Source organism: Tachypleus tridentatus, chromosome 9, assembly GCF_004210375.1.
Source record: "Tachypleus tridentatus isolate NWPU-2018 chromosome 9, ASM421037v1, whole genome shotgun sequence".
NCBI classification, from domain to species: Eukaryota; Metazoa; Arthropoda; class Merostomata; order Xiphosura; family Limulidae; genus Tachypleus; species Tachypleus tridentatus.
The window spans coordinates 63,778,662-63,796,230 of NC_134833.1; the positions used below are offsets into that span (position 1 = coordinate 63,778,662).

The following is a 17,569-nucleotide window of genomic DNA, read 5'->3' on the forward strand; positions in this document are numbered from 1 at the left end:
ATCGAAGCACAGAGAAAAGTTTGGTAAAACTACTTGATTAAAAATTATATTTTTGTCAACAAAATACTTTTAATATTTGCTGAAAACTTACCACATTTTATGATTTGTTTGGAAAATTACGTAAAGTTACTTGAGGTCTATCTGCGCTAGCCATCCATAACTTAACAGTGTAATACTAGAGGGAAGGTAACTAGTCATCATCACGCACCGCCAGCGATTGGGTGACTCTTTTACCAAAGAATAGTTAGCTGAAAAAGAGGGCATGTTTGGCGAGACGAGGATTCGAAACCGTGGTCCTCGGATTACGAGTTGAGTGCCTTAACCACTTGGCCATGTCAAACCCACATTTTATAAAGATATATTTAGTACTTTCGTAGTCATAGTATGTTTAACACCAAGGTTACAAGGTCGTGTAAATTACACGACCACATTGCGATAGGTTTATAATTTTCATTATAACTTTACTCCAGTTAATTCTAATATGCAGGTTGTTCAATGGTATTCATTTAATGATGGTACAATTAAGTAAAATACAAATAATAATAGAAGAGATTTTGAAATGTGTAACAATTTTTAATTTCTTTAAAAATTACCAAAGTTTTAACACAAATAAACTACAGCCTATGATAAATACTTGTAACATTCCTATTTCGCACAATTGGTCACATCGAAAACCAAGGTATGCATTCTTTTTCCTGGTGGGACAGTGATAAGTTTGCGGAATTACAACTCTAAAATCATGGGTTCAGTTCCCCGCTGTTGGTGCAGCAAATATGATTTTCCTTCAAAACACAAACAAACAAAAATTAAGTGTGTTTGCATGTTGTATTATTTCTTTTTCTCTGTTGTTTTCTGACCAAAGTAATCTCAATTTTTTAAAAGTGAATAAACACTAAGCCATGTAATTCATATGTATGAATACATTTTATACAACCAGTAACTCTCTCTTGTCCCTTTTTTTGTCATATCTAATTTAAATAAATAAGAAAGAAAAAACAAATGTTACTCGTAAAAATATATTCATACTGATAATAAGATTTTACCATCAAGTATTTGAGAGGCTGTTTAATAAATTGATCACGTATATTTACTTATAATACCAGTTGTGTATTCTATAATAGGATTTTGATAAATGAATTACGGTAGATTTTGTCTGTGCTTAAAAACTCAAAAATTACTAAGTCAAAGAACTGGAAGAAATTTATATAAGATTTAGGGGGTAGTTTTCTTCACAGTGTTAGTAAATCATCATTTTTCTAACTGTTCTTTTTAAAAAATGCTTCTAGTGAAGGCTATGACTGAAGGCTCATAACGCTAAAAACCTGGCTGTGATACCTTTGATCACAGTACGGATAGCTTCGTATTTAAGCTCAAACAAATACATATATATATATATATATATAAATTAAGTTTTATAATCCTCTCGCAACTTGAAGTGTCGATAGAGCAAAATTATTTTTGAAATTTTATAAAACAGAAAACATAAAAGCGTACATTATGGAATAAAACCCGCAGTATGGCTAACTGGAATTCGCAGTTTCAAACAGCTCTCATCACTCATTTTAGCTACGGGAAAGACAAAAGAAAAAAAATATTTCATACATTTCTTTTTGCTTTTTACTATTAATTTTTACTCTTCTAAACTGATGTTTCTACATTATTCAAAATTAAACTTTTGAAGTATCTGTTAATTTACCTAGTAAGTAACTTACGTATATAAAACAATAACAAAATAATAACATACATCTGGACAAACAATCGAAGCGTTAACATGGTTGATCACTGTTTCAGTCCAAGGAGCATCGCATTTTGTTGTTATTTTAATCATCGAATACTGTGTTTTGTTTTTAACATGCATAATATAATTGCTTCATGTGTAATACCGGCACGGCATGGCCAGATTGGTTAAGGCGTTCGAAACGCAAAACGAATGTCGCGGGTTTGAATCCCGGGCGCACCAAACATTCTCGCCCTTTCAGTCGTGGGGAGTTATAATGTGATGGTCAATCCCACTATTCGTCAGTAAAAGAGTAGCCCAAGAGTTGGCGGTGGATGGTGATGACTAGTTAGGTGTAAGACTAGTCTTATACTGCTAAATTAGGGACGGCTAGCGCAGATAGCCCTTGAGTAGCTTTGCGCGAAATTAAAAACAAACAAACGTGTTACAGAATTATTCATGCAACCTTTGAGCCCTTAATAACACCATTAAGGTGTAAACACGTGAGGCAGTATTTAAAAGTAATACATTTTATTTGTAATTGTATTTTGTTGGTTTATTGCTTAAAGCTACACTGAGGGTTATTTGTGATGTGCCCACTGCAAAATTCGAAACCGGTTTATAGCATTATAAGCTTTCAGACCTTTCACTAAGAGCTTACAAATGTAATTTATATATATTTAAAAACCATATTTATTCTACAGTTGTCAAATCACTCTGAACGCTCAAAGGGTCTCTGGAATATCAACTGGAACTGAATACTACACTTCATCTTTTAAAATATGAAGTTAATTGATTTTCCTAAAAAAACAAAAAAGGACAAAGAAGGATAATATATTCGACTTTGAATTTCGTTCGAGAAATTTCCGTCTTTTTCATCCGTTAAGAAACGAGTAAATGCATTCTATAAAATAGAAATTTGTTTTCCTATGACGCTTGGAGCGATATTATAAACTAGATGAAGCCAAAGCTTTATATATCTCGATGTTCAGATTAAATGGGACAAAATAATATGTTCGCACAAGTAAATCTGTTGATATATTATCTCAGAGTACGAAAGATCAAATAAAGGTGTTTACTGGCGTTACTTCAGATCATAGAATCAATAACATTTCTTAAGTTTTCCATCTAAGCAGTTTTATCACGTTCCTGAACTGACTGACTCCTGGAAGCAACAGATGATTTTGTTTTTGTTTTTGAGGGAGTTTAGCAGTTCCTAAAAACTTGCACGAAGTTGTCACGGTTAGAAGTAGAAAAACGACTTGCGAAGATAGTCTTCTGTAAGAAATTATATTCTTTAACTAACGTCATCACTGACTATTACAAAACGCACCAATTATCCGATTATATTTCGAACCATTATACTGTATTATCATCACGTGTGTGTTTTTCTTATGGCAAAGTTCCACTGGGCTGATGTTACACATCATTTCGTTTATAATTATAGATTAATGTTTTATCACAAACAAAGATGCTATTTTACGGATATCGCAATTTTAATATGTTTAAATCTGTTTTTAAAAAATATTGTTTTTCTATCAACATAAACTCTGAATTTGACGAAATTATCAACTAGAGTACTAAAAACATAACATTAAAAATGCTAAACAATTTCGTTAACATTTTATCCTCGTAAGTCTTAGCATGGTATCATTTATGTATTTGAAAACATGACTATATAATAATTATACACTTATTTTTTTAAATGAAATAAAGACATTGGAAATGGTCGGTTTCACTAAAACGTGGAAGTACGGCCATTTTTTCTATCGTCTGCACAATGAAATCGTTGTCTCTGTCGCCATGTATTCAGTGCAGAATTGTTAGCAGTATTTCGCCTCCAGGTTTCAGATGTAGTAGTAGTAGTCATAGCTGCCAATGCCGATAAAGAACATTTTTCTTCCTTTGGCTGGTCAACCTGTTACAGATAAATGATGATTTATATACATACATCACACCATAAATACTAATAGCTTATCTGAAACACTCATCACCCTACAAATATATAAAAATCAGTATTTATTTATCACACTTTTGGTATTGTTCCACCATATGTAGAATATGAATGTTCTGGAAATGTGCTTGCGGTGTTGTCTATGGTAATTACTAGACAGATATAAAAAATTCAAATATCAGTAAGAGCTGCTGGCAAATAAAAGGATTAAATCTATGGTTCATCCATGATTATTTCCTTCTATACATATTAGCTGCATGTATAAATGTTTGCTTCGTAAACTTGTATACATAGCCCATTGAGTAGCTCTGTACTTAACATCAAACAAAACAAAATATACATTTTTATTAAAGATTACATTGAAGTCATATTTAGAATGTTTTGAAGACTATACTTTGAATAGTATTTTAATACACATACTGTACCATATAAAACACACTTAACGTAATGTAAAATAAAAAATAAAGATCATGCACTGTTTGAAATTGACGTCCATTTCTATAGACGTCATCCACCCTTGCCATCTACCCCCAAACATTTTCAATGGGGTTCAGTTCGGGCGAACACGCTGGATGGTCCAAAAGAATTACGTTATTCGCCATGATAAAGTCCTTTGTCCTGCGGGCATTGTGGATTGCAGCGTTGTCCTGCTGAAAAATCTAGTCATTTCTACACAAGCGAGGGCCTTCAGTCAATAAGGATGCTCTCTCCAACATGTCATTGTAGCCAGCTGCTGTTTGATGCCCTTGTATAATCTGCAGCTCCATTGTTCCATGGAAGATGAAAGCACCCCAGATCATGATGGAGCCTCCTCCACTGTGTCGTGTAGAAAATGTCTCCGGTGGAATATCCTTATCGTGCCAGAAACGTTGGAAGCCATCTAAACCATCCAAATTAAATGTTTTCTCATCAATGAACAAAACCTTCGTCCATTTTTCTCAGCCCCATGTTTGGTGCTTCTCAGCAAACTTTAACCGAGCTTTTTCGTGATGTGGAAGGAGGCGTGGCCTTTGAAGACGTTTACGGTTTTTAAAGCCTTTCTCTCGTAGATGACGTCTTATTGTTCTTGAGCTGCATTCTGCGTCCGTAAGGGCTTTTATCTGGTTCGACGATCAGCTGGTGTCTTGCCGGACAACCCGTCGAATTCTCCTGCTCAATGTCGACCACTTGAAATTCTCGTTCCGTATCCCTCAGGGTCTTTTAAGAAATTTGCAACAGCAGTTTAACTGCGCCCACTCTCACCAGCGATGGCACATTGAGAGAGACCTTGCTTTTGTAGCTCGACAATTCTGCCACGTTCAAACCCTGTCAACTTTTTAGCCTTTGTCATATTTTTACCCAATGTAACACAGGAGACGAGAGTGGGAGATGTTGACAACGCTAAGGCTTGAACACAAATGGCTAAATTTCGTTACGTGTTTACCGATTAACGTTTCGTTTCAGTATGGTCTTAAACTTTTGACCAGCTAGTATTTAGGTTAATTTCATGGTGTTCACATTTTCCCTATTAAATGCTGAAGAAATTTCTTATTTTTATTTTCCCTTTTCCTATTTTCATCTTTTGAAGCTCTACTCAAATAAGTGGTTGAGTCTAACAAAGCAAATGCATATTTTTTCTTTATGTTCATTGGCCTTAAGATTTTGGCCAGCAGTGTATATTAAAATCTATAAACAAGAGTACAAGGGCTAAAAACACACACAAAATAAACTTGGAACCTTAAGCTACGATTACAATGAGTTAAGTGACGTCTCACATTCCATATTGAAAATTACAAAGTTAAACTATTCTGCGTTTAATAATATACACACACATATCCATCTTTTCATTTGTAGGCATCCCCTGGTGGGTCAAAGCTAAATTTAAGAATATATAACGCTAAGGCAAGGGCTCAATTCCGGTGATAGACGGAGCATACATAGACCATTGTGTAGTTTATTGTTAAAATACAACAACAATAACATTTAAAAATTCATCTTTGTATCGTAATATACATGTAAAATCTAACAACACAACACTTACTTTTTACTTGCCTCCCAGTGGCATAGCGGTATGCTTGTAAATTTACAATGTTAGAAACAGGGTTTTGATACCAATGATGGGCAAAACACAGGTAGTCTATTGTGTAGCTTTGTGTTTATCTTCAATCAACAAGGTTTTACTCGTAAAATGTATTATAGTAAACTAAATACAAAACTTTGTTTCCTTCGTGTTTAGTGAGAATGGATTTTTGTTTTATGAGAAAAACACGTATGTTTTTATGATATTAATAGCATTTCACTAATTGGTTAAGTTTATCTGTTTAAAGTAAAATTTCAAACCAAACACGCTTGTCTTTATACTTAGGAAACATGAATGCTATAAATATTTTTTTAAGTGCGTAATAAATGTTATTTTCCCTCCATTTTGCGCAGACTCTTGTCATGCAGTAATGGTATCTGTTTAATCGATCTATGGCTTATTAAGTTAATTCGTACAGATAAACTAATACTTTCGAGTATGATGTGTAGTGTCATTTTTTATCTGTAATAAGCTTCTTTTACATATTCACAATTTAAAGAACTTTAAATAAAAAAAATGGAGAGTAGGAATGGGAGCACCAAAACGTAAGGAAATAAGGTATAAATGGGTGTGAAAACTTTATAACACATGATAAATTTTGACATGGTGTAGCCTCAAAGTATGTGGGGCCATCTTGTCACCCATTCCTACTTCGTGTGCTTTTTGTAACTATCAGGTCATCCCATAAGTAATATCAAAATTTAATACATAAAGTGTATCATCATTTATGTCTTTGTAAAAAGCTTTAATGACTAAAATATGTAGTAGTACATGTATAAAAATGTTCAGACAGATAAAAGAAAGTAACTTAACTCTACTTTTTTCAGATCATTAATCAAATTAACCCTTATGAAGATGGATGTGTCTGAGAAGCACATTAGGCATACAATGCTTTACGAGTTTAAAAAAAGCAATAATACAGCAGAAACTACACGAAACATTCAAGGTGCAAAGTCTCTCAATGAAGAAAAATGTTGAAGGTGGTTTAAGAAGTTCAGATCGGGTGATTACAGCTTAAGTGGTGCGCCATGTTCAGGTCGTCCTGTTGAGGTTAATGATGACCTGCTGCTGGTTGCACGTGATGAAGATTGTGGTGTAACAGTTAAAGAACTAGCACAGAAGCTTAATTCAACCCATTCAACAGTTCAAGGTCATTTGCAACAGCTTGGAAAGGCATCAAAACTTGAAAAATGGGTTCCACATGAGTTGACAGAAGCCAACCTTAAAGCAAGAGTGGACATTTTCACTGCTTTGCACTCCCATGAATGTAACTCACCTTTTTTGCACAGGTTAGTGGCTGAAGATGAAAAATGGATATATTATAAAAAAAATGTTAAGCACCGCAGACAATGGTTGAGTGTAGATAAACTGGCTAAAGCGCAGCCCAAAATGGACCAATACCCTAGGAAAATCTTGTTAAGCGTTTGATGGGACATTGTTGGTGTGATCCACTTTGAGTTACTCCCACTCAGCGTAAAGATTACATCAGACTTCTATTGTCAACAGTTAGAACGCTTAAATGTTGCACTGAAAGAAAAGAGGCCTGCTTTGATCAATCGTAAAGGTGTTGTGTTACACCAGGATAATACACAGCCCCATACAGCAAGAATCACATCTGCAAAGATTGAAGAGCTAGACTGGGGAAATACGTCCACATCCTTCATATTCTCTAGACCGTGCCCCATCTGATTATTGTCTATTTCGAAGTTTACAGAAATATCTTGATGGAAAAAGTTTGGAACACATTAAGATGTCAATACTACCTTCTCTACATCTTTTCCTACAAACCCCAAGAATTTTACAGAAGCGGCATTCAAAAGCTGGTGAATTTTTGGCAGGAAGTAATTAATAATAATGGAACATACATTATTGATTAAATAACATTAAAAGCGTTTGAAATCCTTTCTCTTTTTCTAAACATAAAATCGGACATTATTTAAGGAATGACCTATTATTTAATTATTCAAACTGAATGAAAGGTATGTATATATAAATATATATATACATGAATGTAATCAAGTTGTATGACCCTAACAAAATGCGTGACATCATAAGTAGGTGTTTGATGTCTGAAGTAAGACAGTAATTTTCTTATACTTCGCTTATGAGAGACATTATAGCTATCTGAGGAGTAAACCAAAATAATAGTATCAGAACTGCCGTGTTTTTTTTGACATTTTAGAATTCCTTAAGTATTGAGAAAATAGCTACTGATAAAATTATTCAGTTCTATAATTGAATCAAAGTTCAAGATAAAATACGAAGTGGGAATGAGCAGAACGATAGCCGTACCAACTTTGAAGTTGCGCTATAAAAGCACTCAAGCAAAGCCATGTCAAACTTCATCAGTGGTAGTGCTCTTCTTCACGTAGGAGACTTACGTCTTAGGTATAAACTGTTATGATATCCAACACAGAACCTTAGCGTTGTACAGGACTGAAAACTTTGCTTTAAAAGGTTAACTCATAGTTTGAACGTAGATCTGGAGAATCTACTTAGTCCGCATTTTTTCTTATCTTGCTGATACAGTTGCAGACTGGTTACTAAGCGCATGCATATAAGCAATCGTGCACTCGCACATATACGAGGAAGGGATGTTACTTGGCAACTCACAAAGCATGCTTGTCATCATAGCATATGGTGACTAGTGTATTGTTAAGTCGTTATTAGTTTTGCAAAATGGCTATTATTATTATCAAGGTTATAAATAATATTAAGAAAAACGCTTTTAGCCCAAGTCACTTAATTCTCTTATGTGTATTTAGATTTGTATAAAAATTAAGATAGGAGAGAGAGATACCTTTCCAACAACATTAGTCAGTCAGGGAGTCATGTCAAATTTCTGGTTTCTTGAATACTTTTTTTTTTATTTTCCCGACTTTCTCAACTATTTTGTTACTTTGCAGTAGGTTTGTTTATTATTCAACAGTGTGTGTATAACGCTTATAAAGTTTTATTTACAGGCTATGTGCAGTGAGTTTACGATTTTAGTTCATATTGCACATATTACACATCTGGTCCTTTCCTACAATAAATAATAACGTACTTAATGGTAAAGACGAGATGGGTAAATGGTAAATGACACATGATGACTTTGTAACTTAGAGTGCAATACAACAGAAAGACAAACACTCTCATCAGATTCCCTTTCACAGCTGAGTGTTATGAGATATTCATCCTGAAACTAATAACTTTCGACTAGATACACCATGTAATTATGTTTCAACCATTTACATATTCACAGCAAGCGTATTTTGGATCTTTTGTAGAGTTCAAACATTGTACCATAAGTTCACGAGACTTCATTTCAAGAACGTGCCAGAATGCGTTCAGTATACTAGAAAATCAATTATTCAATTTAGTTGTCATGGTAACAAATGATCTTAAAAAACCCCACAAGTACTTTAACTTTTAACGCTCTATATTCATCATTATAAAATTTGAACTTTTAGAAAGCGTGGGACTTGAAGTAATTTTTAAAGGCCTATCTTCATCACAACTGTCTTTAAAATAATGTTCCTAAAATATTTATGGGAATCCAACATCCTTTACTACCTTTAATAAGATATGTAACAGGCATATGCTTCTTGATGTGTGGTTTGATAATGGATGTATTCTGTTTTTAGTAGTTTTATATCTTTCAGTTTCAGGGAGAAAAAAAAAACATTTAGTACTAAGTGTAACATACTCATAATAATTTAGTCAATTATAATTAAGAATTTCATCAAGAACTTGAAATACGGAAATATTTTAAAGTTAATAAATAACTTTCCAGTTTTACTTATAAAATGTAAGTTAACGTCTTTCAAGTTAATAGTATTAATTCGTACTTACCAAAGTGTTTGTTTGTTTGGGAATTTCGCACAAAGCTACTCGAGGGCTATCTGTGCTAGCCGTCCCTAATTTAGCAGTGTAAGACTAGAGGGAAGGCAGCTAGTCATCAGCACCCACCGCCAACTCCTGGGCTACTATTTTACCAACGAAAAGTGGGATTGTCCGTTACATTATAACACCCCCACGGCTGGGAGGGCGAGCATGTTTGGCGCGACGCGGGCGCGAACCCGCGAATTAGGAGTCGCGCGCCTTACGCGCTTGGCCATGCCGGGCCTTACCAAAGTGATACATGTGTTAAATGTGAAGTGTTGAATGTGTTTATATCCAAAGGAAGCGACACATACACATGTTATTTACTTATGTTTTGATTTAGTCCTTATTTAATATAAACTATTTATAGTTTTCAGTTATGTTTTGACTCAGTCCTTATTTAACATAAGCTATTTATAGTTTTCAGTTATGTTTTGACTCAGCTCTTCATTCATACAAAACTATTTATGGTTTTTAGTTATGTTTTGACTGAGTTCTTACTTAGTATGAACCTGTTCTTGTTATTCAGTTACATGATGACTAATATAAACCTAACAACGTGTCAACTGAATATTTTCTTCCAAGTTTTTACAACGCTAAAATCAGTAGATAGCCCAACGTGACTTTGCTATAAGAAAACAAACACACTCCCCCACGTTTCTTAAATTTTGATTTACAAAATTTTATTTTGTTTTTAATGGAAAATATTGAAAAAATTACTTTGAATTAGTAAAAACTTTGCGACAATTAATTATTTTTAGGCTTATGTTTCGTGTTCCAGTAAGAAATTAAAAAATTATTATTAATGTAAAATAAATATCAAATAATTTAAAAATATAAGACGAATCGATTATGTTATCTTATCTGTTGGTTTTATCTAAACGTTTCTCGCAGGTTTCTTTTGTACTTGTTTTGAAAATGATGTCGTAATAGTTTTATGAGACGCTATAAAAATTGTCTCTTTAAAACAGTGATTCAAATTTATTAGGAAATAATGTTTGTTTGTTTTTTAAATTTTAAAGCTATACGAAGGCTATCTGCGCAAACCGTTCCGAATTTAGCAGTGTAAGACTAGAGGGAAAGCAGCTAGTCATCATCACCCACAGCCAACTCTTGGGTTATTCCTTCACTAACGAATAATGGGATTGACCGTAACATTATAACGCCCCCACTCTGAAAGGGCGAGCATTTTGGTAGGACGAATATTCGAACCATCGACGTTCAGATAACGAGGAAGTAATGTAAGAAGAAAGTGTTAAATGTTGGAAAATAATATTTTATTTCTTGGGCTATCTTCTGTGTTCACTGCGGAGGGATCGTACCCCGAATTTTAGAGATGTAAGACCACAAACTGACTATTGTCCCATCATGATACGTAAGAATTGTGTCGTTAATGTCATTGTTTAAGCACAAAGCTATCCGTGGACACTGTCCACTACGGGTATCGAAACCCAGTTTCTAGCGTTCTAAGTCGACAGTCAGTTTTAACGTTTTTTGTGGTTTTTATTCGAAATATGAAACAAACAACGCAACTTCAGAAAAAACGAATGAAAGCAAAACAGTAAGGTTAGAAATAAATGAAAAAAATTGGAATTTGAAATGTACTACGAGAAATAAAAAAGTCACCAACCTAATATAGAAGTAGGAATATTTTTATGAGTAAAATTAATTTCAACTTAACAGAAGAAAAGTTGAAAGAAATTTTTAGTAATAAGCTGCATTGGATTTCAGAACGCTTGTTTTTCTAATTGTCTAAATGTAATATTAAATATGAGATATTTATAAATATCAATGCGAAATATTAGCTAGGCTTGAGAATAAGTGGTAATTGTGTTTGTCTTTCTAGTTTCTTTTATGCTAATAAAATAACATCTATTAGAAGGGGGAACTTTATATTTGTTTGTTTTTGAGCGCAAAGCTACTGAGTGGAAAATTTGTGCTCTGCCTACATGTGTGTATAAAACGGAGTTTTAGCATTATAAGCCCTTATACCTGTCGATGAGCCACCAGAGGGCAGATCTGTATATACACTTGGTACAGGAAACATCCTAGTTATTTTAGGCTATTACTGAAAGTTGTCAAATTAGATTGGTCGGCAGGACTGTGGTTTCTGATATATCAATACTTAAGGATTTTTCTTGTAAATGTACAATTAATTACGATTTACTTATTGACTAACATCTTTAAAACGACAATAACGAAAGATAGCATCATGTTGCAGGACGGCACAGGTCGTAAAAATATATATCTTTATTACAGTCTTTCAACTCATAAAAAGGCCCGACATGGCCAGGTGGTTAGGGCGCTCGACTTGCAACCTGGAGGTCACTGGATCGAATCTCTCGACCTACCATACCGTGGGAGGAGTTATAATGTTAATATCAATCTCATTCTTCGTTGGTAAATGAGTAGCCCAAGAGTTGGCGGTGGGTGGTGATGACTAGGTGCCTTCCCTCCAGTCTTAAACTGCTGGATTAGGAATGGCTAGCCCTGATGTAACTTTGTGCGAAATTCAAAAACAAATTAACTCATAAATTAGGCGTTATCTTATTGTATTGTTTTGCATTGGTTTTCGTTTCTTTTTTATCATAATAGACCTAAAACTTCAATACAAGAAGAGGTTCGTTCTTGAGAGATGACGCTGAGTTTCACAGAAAAAACTAAGAAAAATATAACCATCTGTTTCAAGTAGTGATGAAGATGATGGTGGTTTATGAACTGTGGTTGACACGAAGAAGCTGGAGTTAACTGAGCCAAAAATAAAAGTATTTGAAGAATATAAATAGCTGGCCAGTTGAAGAGTAAGGTAAGATGTACTGAAGAGAACTCAAGTCACATCTGAACTCAGATAGGAAGATTAGTGATCAACTCAGATAGGAAGATGTGTAACCAACTCAGATAGGAAGATCAAGTAATTAAGTCAGGAAAATCAGTGATCAACTCAGATAGAAAGATCAATGATCAACTCAGATAGAAAGATCAATGATCAACTCAGATAAGAAGATCAAGTAATTAACTCAGATAGGAAGATGTGTGATCAACTCAGATAAGAAGATCAAGTAATTAACTGAGATAGGAAGATCAAGTAATCAACTTAGATGAGAAGATCAGTGATCAAGTCAGATGGGAAGATGTGTGATCAACTCAGATGAGAAGATCAAGTAATTAACTTAGATCAGATGAGAAGATCAGTGATCAACTCAGATGGGAAGATGTGTGATCAACTCAGATAGGAAGATGTGTGATCAACTCATATGAGAAGATATGTGTCAACTCTGATGGGAAGATCAGTGGTCAACTCAAGATGTGTCATCAATTCAGATAGGAAATCAGTAATCAACTCAGATAAGAAGATCAGTGAAATAAACGTTGAAAAAGAACGAAACCACACAAGACTGCATCAGTAGGAGAAAGGGAAATGAAACAGTTGATTAGCGTAAATGGGCAGACGTTTAGAACGATAAAAAACAATGTTGTACAACAAATTAAAATATTTCGCACCATGACGATTTTAGTTAAAGTAACGTAATCGAATTAACTCAATCAGCTGGATTTGAAAAAGCTAGAAAGCTACGCATGCTTAGGATATGTCTAGCCATTTTGTACACTTCAGACTATTAGGGGTATCAAACTTTTGATTGGCTTGGGTTTTTTTTTAATTTCGCTCAAAGCTACTCGAGGGCTATCTGCGTTGACCGTCCATAATTTAGCAGTAACTGACTAAAAGGAAGGCAGCTAATCAACACTATCTACTGCCAATTCTTGGCTACTTTTTTACCAACGAATAATGGGTTGGCTGCCACATTATAACGTCCTCACAACTAAAATGACAAGCATGTGAACCCACACTTAGTTTTTTCACCCATGTTAACTCCATATACCCCAACATTAAGTTCACCTCTGAACACAAGAAAACTAACCAAATAACATTTCTCAACCTGAAGATCACAAGAACCGATACACAACTCAAAACAGAAATCCACAGAAAAATCACTCATACTGTACTATACATTCCCTCGAACTCAGCACATGAAACAATAAAAAATCTCAATATATTAAGAAACCAAATAAACACAGCCACAAAACTATGCTCACCCAATAAACTTAACGATGAAATCAACAAAATTAAACAACACTTAATCAACAAATTTCCTCCAAAAATCGTTGAAAAAATTATACACACACACACCTAGATCAATAACAAACAAGCAACAATAAATCCCAAGACGCAATAAACTACAAAACGTTACACTGCTGCATACCATATGTTCCCAACAACAGCAAAAAAATAACCAACATTTGAAAAAAACTTATAACAAAACACAACATTCCAGTACACACTAAATTTATTCAAAAACCAGGTACAAAACTAAGGTCCATACTATGTAAAAACTATACTGACAAAACCGTTCGCATGTTTTTGAACACTGTAAATCAAATAAGCATAACATAACTATAGAAAACACCAACGTACTAACTAAGTAAGGAAACCTAAATAAACGCAAAATCAAATAAGCCCTACATATACAAGAACACAAACCAAAATTGAACCAATACAAAGGAACACCTTTATACCTATATTGATCAGTAACCTAACATACATTTGCATCGCCCCTACAATCTCGTACCCGTTTACACTCTCGTCCCTTAGACATGTGCCAAGGAACGGTCAGTTGCAAACTTTTTGTTAACCTGAAAATGACCTAAGAAGGTCGAAACGTTGTTCCGTACTTTATTTTAATTAAATGTTTAATACCCATACTATTCATCTTTAGAATACATTTTTACTTCAAGTGAATTTCTCATCATCATAAAATACCTTTACTGAAATTGAGAAGTGATAGTAGTTCAATAACTATCTCCTAGGTAAGTGGGCATAACCACAGATCCCGACGCTTCAGGACACAAATATTCCAATCAGTTGTTCCCTGCGTACTTTGTACAATTAATTGGCGGTTTTATACATTGGTCAGTTTATATATTTTGTCATTATCGCGCCTTAAAAGTGACAGTTACAACGAGACTTACCGAAGTTGGTATATTTGCAACGCGAATCCTAGCGGAAGCTCGAAGCATCGAAACACTTCAAATTATTCCACTATTTTTCAACACTTGGAACATTAAAGTTGAAAATAATAACTATTTAATATTTATATTTTATGCTAATGCTTTTAAATGTAGATACTCATAAAAATGGTCAGATGATTAATAAGCCCATTAATTTATATTTCAAAGAAAACAATTTCCGGACTTTTTGATAATTCAACAATGAAAAGAAAAACATTTTGTTTAAAATCCAAGCAACAATTACGTAAACTCTAATTACATAGTGTTTTCTGTGATAAAGGTTTATTTAAAGAATCAATTAAACCTACGACCTGTTATTGTAAAACAGGTAGGGGCGTGTTTCTCAGATAATGAATTAATATAGCCTTTCTTCTCCTGCCGGATAAAAAGCTGTTGTAGGCTACGTAAAAGGCGAAGTAAGGTAAAATAAGAATAATTAATATTATTGGAAACAAATGTTAATATAAACTTTTCTTTTTAATCACCTGTAAAAAACTACGTGAAAAGATATTGTTTTACGAGACATAACGTGTAAAATTACTTCACAGCATTTACTAACTCTTTAATAATTAAAGTACTTCACCTTTCGAAATTTAAATTAATTAATAGAATCCCAAAAAACTGAGAATTACTTTTGTCTTTTATAGCAAAACTACGTTAGTCTGTTCTGTTGCGGGGATTCAACCCCAGATTTTTAGCATTTTAAATTCATAATCTTATCGCTATCCCACAGGGGGACAAGAAGAAATCTAAGACTTGAATGCTAAAATTGTTAATTTAGGTGTTTTGTTCAAAATGAGATGGGGGCATGTGATTAACTTACGTCAAACAGTTCAATAATTTTACTTCTCTAGACGATAATAAACTTTCAAAATTATTTCGAACCTGAAATAATAAAATATTACCTAGGTTGTATTGATTATATATGCTATAGTCTGATCTTAGCAGCACGAGTCTGGTGAAAAAAGAATGTTGTGCTAAAGCCACAACATATTTAATATTTAACATATTTAATGTTATATTGTAGATGTGACTATAAATATTGATAAACGTATGTGTCTCAGTTTAAGAGAAGGGGATCCTATTTATTATTAATCGTTATACTTTTATCTTATCTATCAAGTACTTACAATTAAGGTACGTGAGGATATGAATCGCTGTGATGGGGTTTGTTTACTAAGGGGGGGTTGCTTTTAATCGGACAACATAGAACCCGGATTTATCTTTTTAAAAAAGAACTATGGTATTTCTAATTCGTTTAAGCTATAACTTATTTTGGAGCTTTGTTTTCATTTCATTACAGTGAAGCTATTTCAGAAAAAAAATAAAATAAGCCTGTTTCTTTCTTTTTATAACAGTTTCTCACGAAAATTAATTAAATTGGCATTTAGTGCTTTCTTAATAAATAATAATTTTCCTCAAAGCGTTTTTATACTCAGTCATCAAATTTTTTAAAACGTTTTTCCATTTATATAATTATTTTAAACTATATTTCATTAATTTTAGTGCTAGCGGATGTATAAAAAACTGTTCTATTACGTCATATCTTTGTCAATTATTCATCTGCAACCGTTTCTCTGCAATAATCGAGCGCAAAAATGAAACTCAAATAACACAAACTAATTTCACAAGTTATTATTTAGTCAACCTGGCATGCTTTCAGTGAGTTTGTATAGATATACCTAAGAGATTTACTGTTATCCTTCTTTAAGTTCTTCCAAAAGTTCATCTTCCGTGTTTGACTTTCGATCTTTCGTTAATCGGTTTAAGTCAGCCCATAAATTTTCGTTCAAATTGATATCAGGTGATTGACCTGGCCATTTAATAACATAAATTTTCTTATTTCTAAGATACCTTTTAACGACTCTACAATTTTAGAGAAACTTGTTTGATCATTTTGTAGGCTAACTGGAATAAGAAGGTTTAAGAAACTATAACAGAGACACAACACTTTTCATGAGACAATGTAAGTAAAATCATGAAAAGTTCAGATATTAACAAAGGAAAGCCTGTGTTAAAATTAATGTTTGAGACCATGTTTAAACAGACCTCGTCGAATACATTCTAAAACATATAGTTTTACGTATATTACTGTTATCTATTAACAGATACAACAAATTGAGAACATTTTCAAAGGGGCTACATTATCCATCCCTGTATATAGTAACGGGAGTAAATTCTATTTCAAAAACAGGAGAAACTCGTACTTTATAGTTCACGTGACCGCTATACAAAATGTCACGTGACCTCGGGCTACCTGCTGTGTCCATCAAGAGGAATGGAGCCTCTGATTTTAGCGTTGTAACTCCATAGACTTACCGCTGTCCCAACCGGGATACGTGATCTCATCTATTTAACTATAATTATACTTCGTCTGCTGATAAAAGACGTTCACAGCACTCCACTTGTCTTTGTGATAAATATATTTATCTAAATAGAGTTCCGATCACTTCTGTGTTTGTTGTATCCTAGCTCAGAACTAGATTAAGAATGTAGTGTTCAAAAACATAATAGGCCTGACACAACGTCTGATGGCAAATATTATTTTCATTTTGTTGTATTGGAATAAAGGTCTCGGGATTCTAGTGTATTTATTTCTTGTGTTGCTAAAGATCTTTTTTCTTGTCAGCGCTCTGTTTTACAGCTTATTAAACATACATAATTTTTCAGCTTATACAAATTTTTGTTTTATTTTGAAAATATGGTAATTTGTGACGTAAAAGCCTAATACATTATGTGATTGGCTGAACTTTCTGTCGTGGACCAACTGCATGTAGTTTCGCTATTTTAAGACTCATCCGTACATCTTAGGTCAACAAATCAAAGAAATGCTCTTAGGCCTCTTATAATGGTGATCTGTACACAATACTCGTATACCTTTTTAACTCACTGTACAGCAAACTAAATT

The 17,569-nt window shown here is 33.6% G+C and overlaps 1 long non-coding RNA gene across 2 annotated transcripts in view; it reads left to right on the forward strand.

Annotated features, from left to right (window-relative positions):
* Window positions 1-12,730, forward strand: part of LOC143225316 (uncharacterized) — a 59,705-nt gene extending 46,975 nt beyond the window's left edge. Inside the window, exon 4 of one of the 2 annotated variants that reach the window (XR_013013791.1) lies at window positions 12,190-12,730. This is a non-coding gene — a long non-coding RNA (uncharacterized LOC143225316). Of the gene's footprint in view, window positions 1-6,557; window positions 9,180-12,189 lie in introns of those variants that run through there. The other variant, XR_013013790.1, reaches the window with a different exon arrangement.
* Window positions 12,731-17,569: the final 4,839 nt, after the last annotated feature.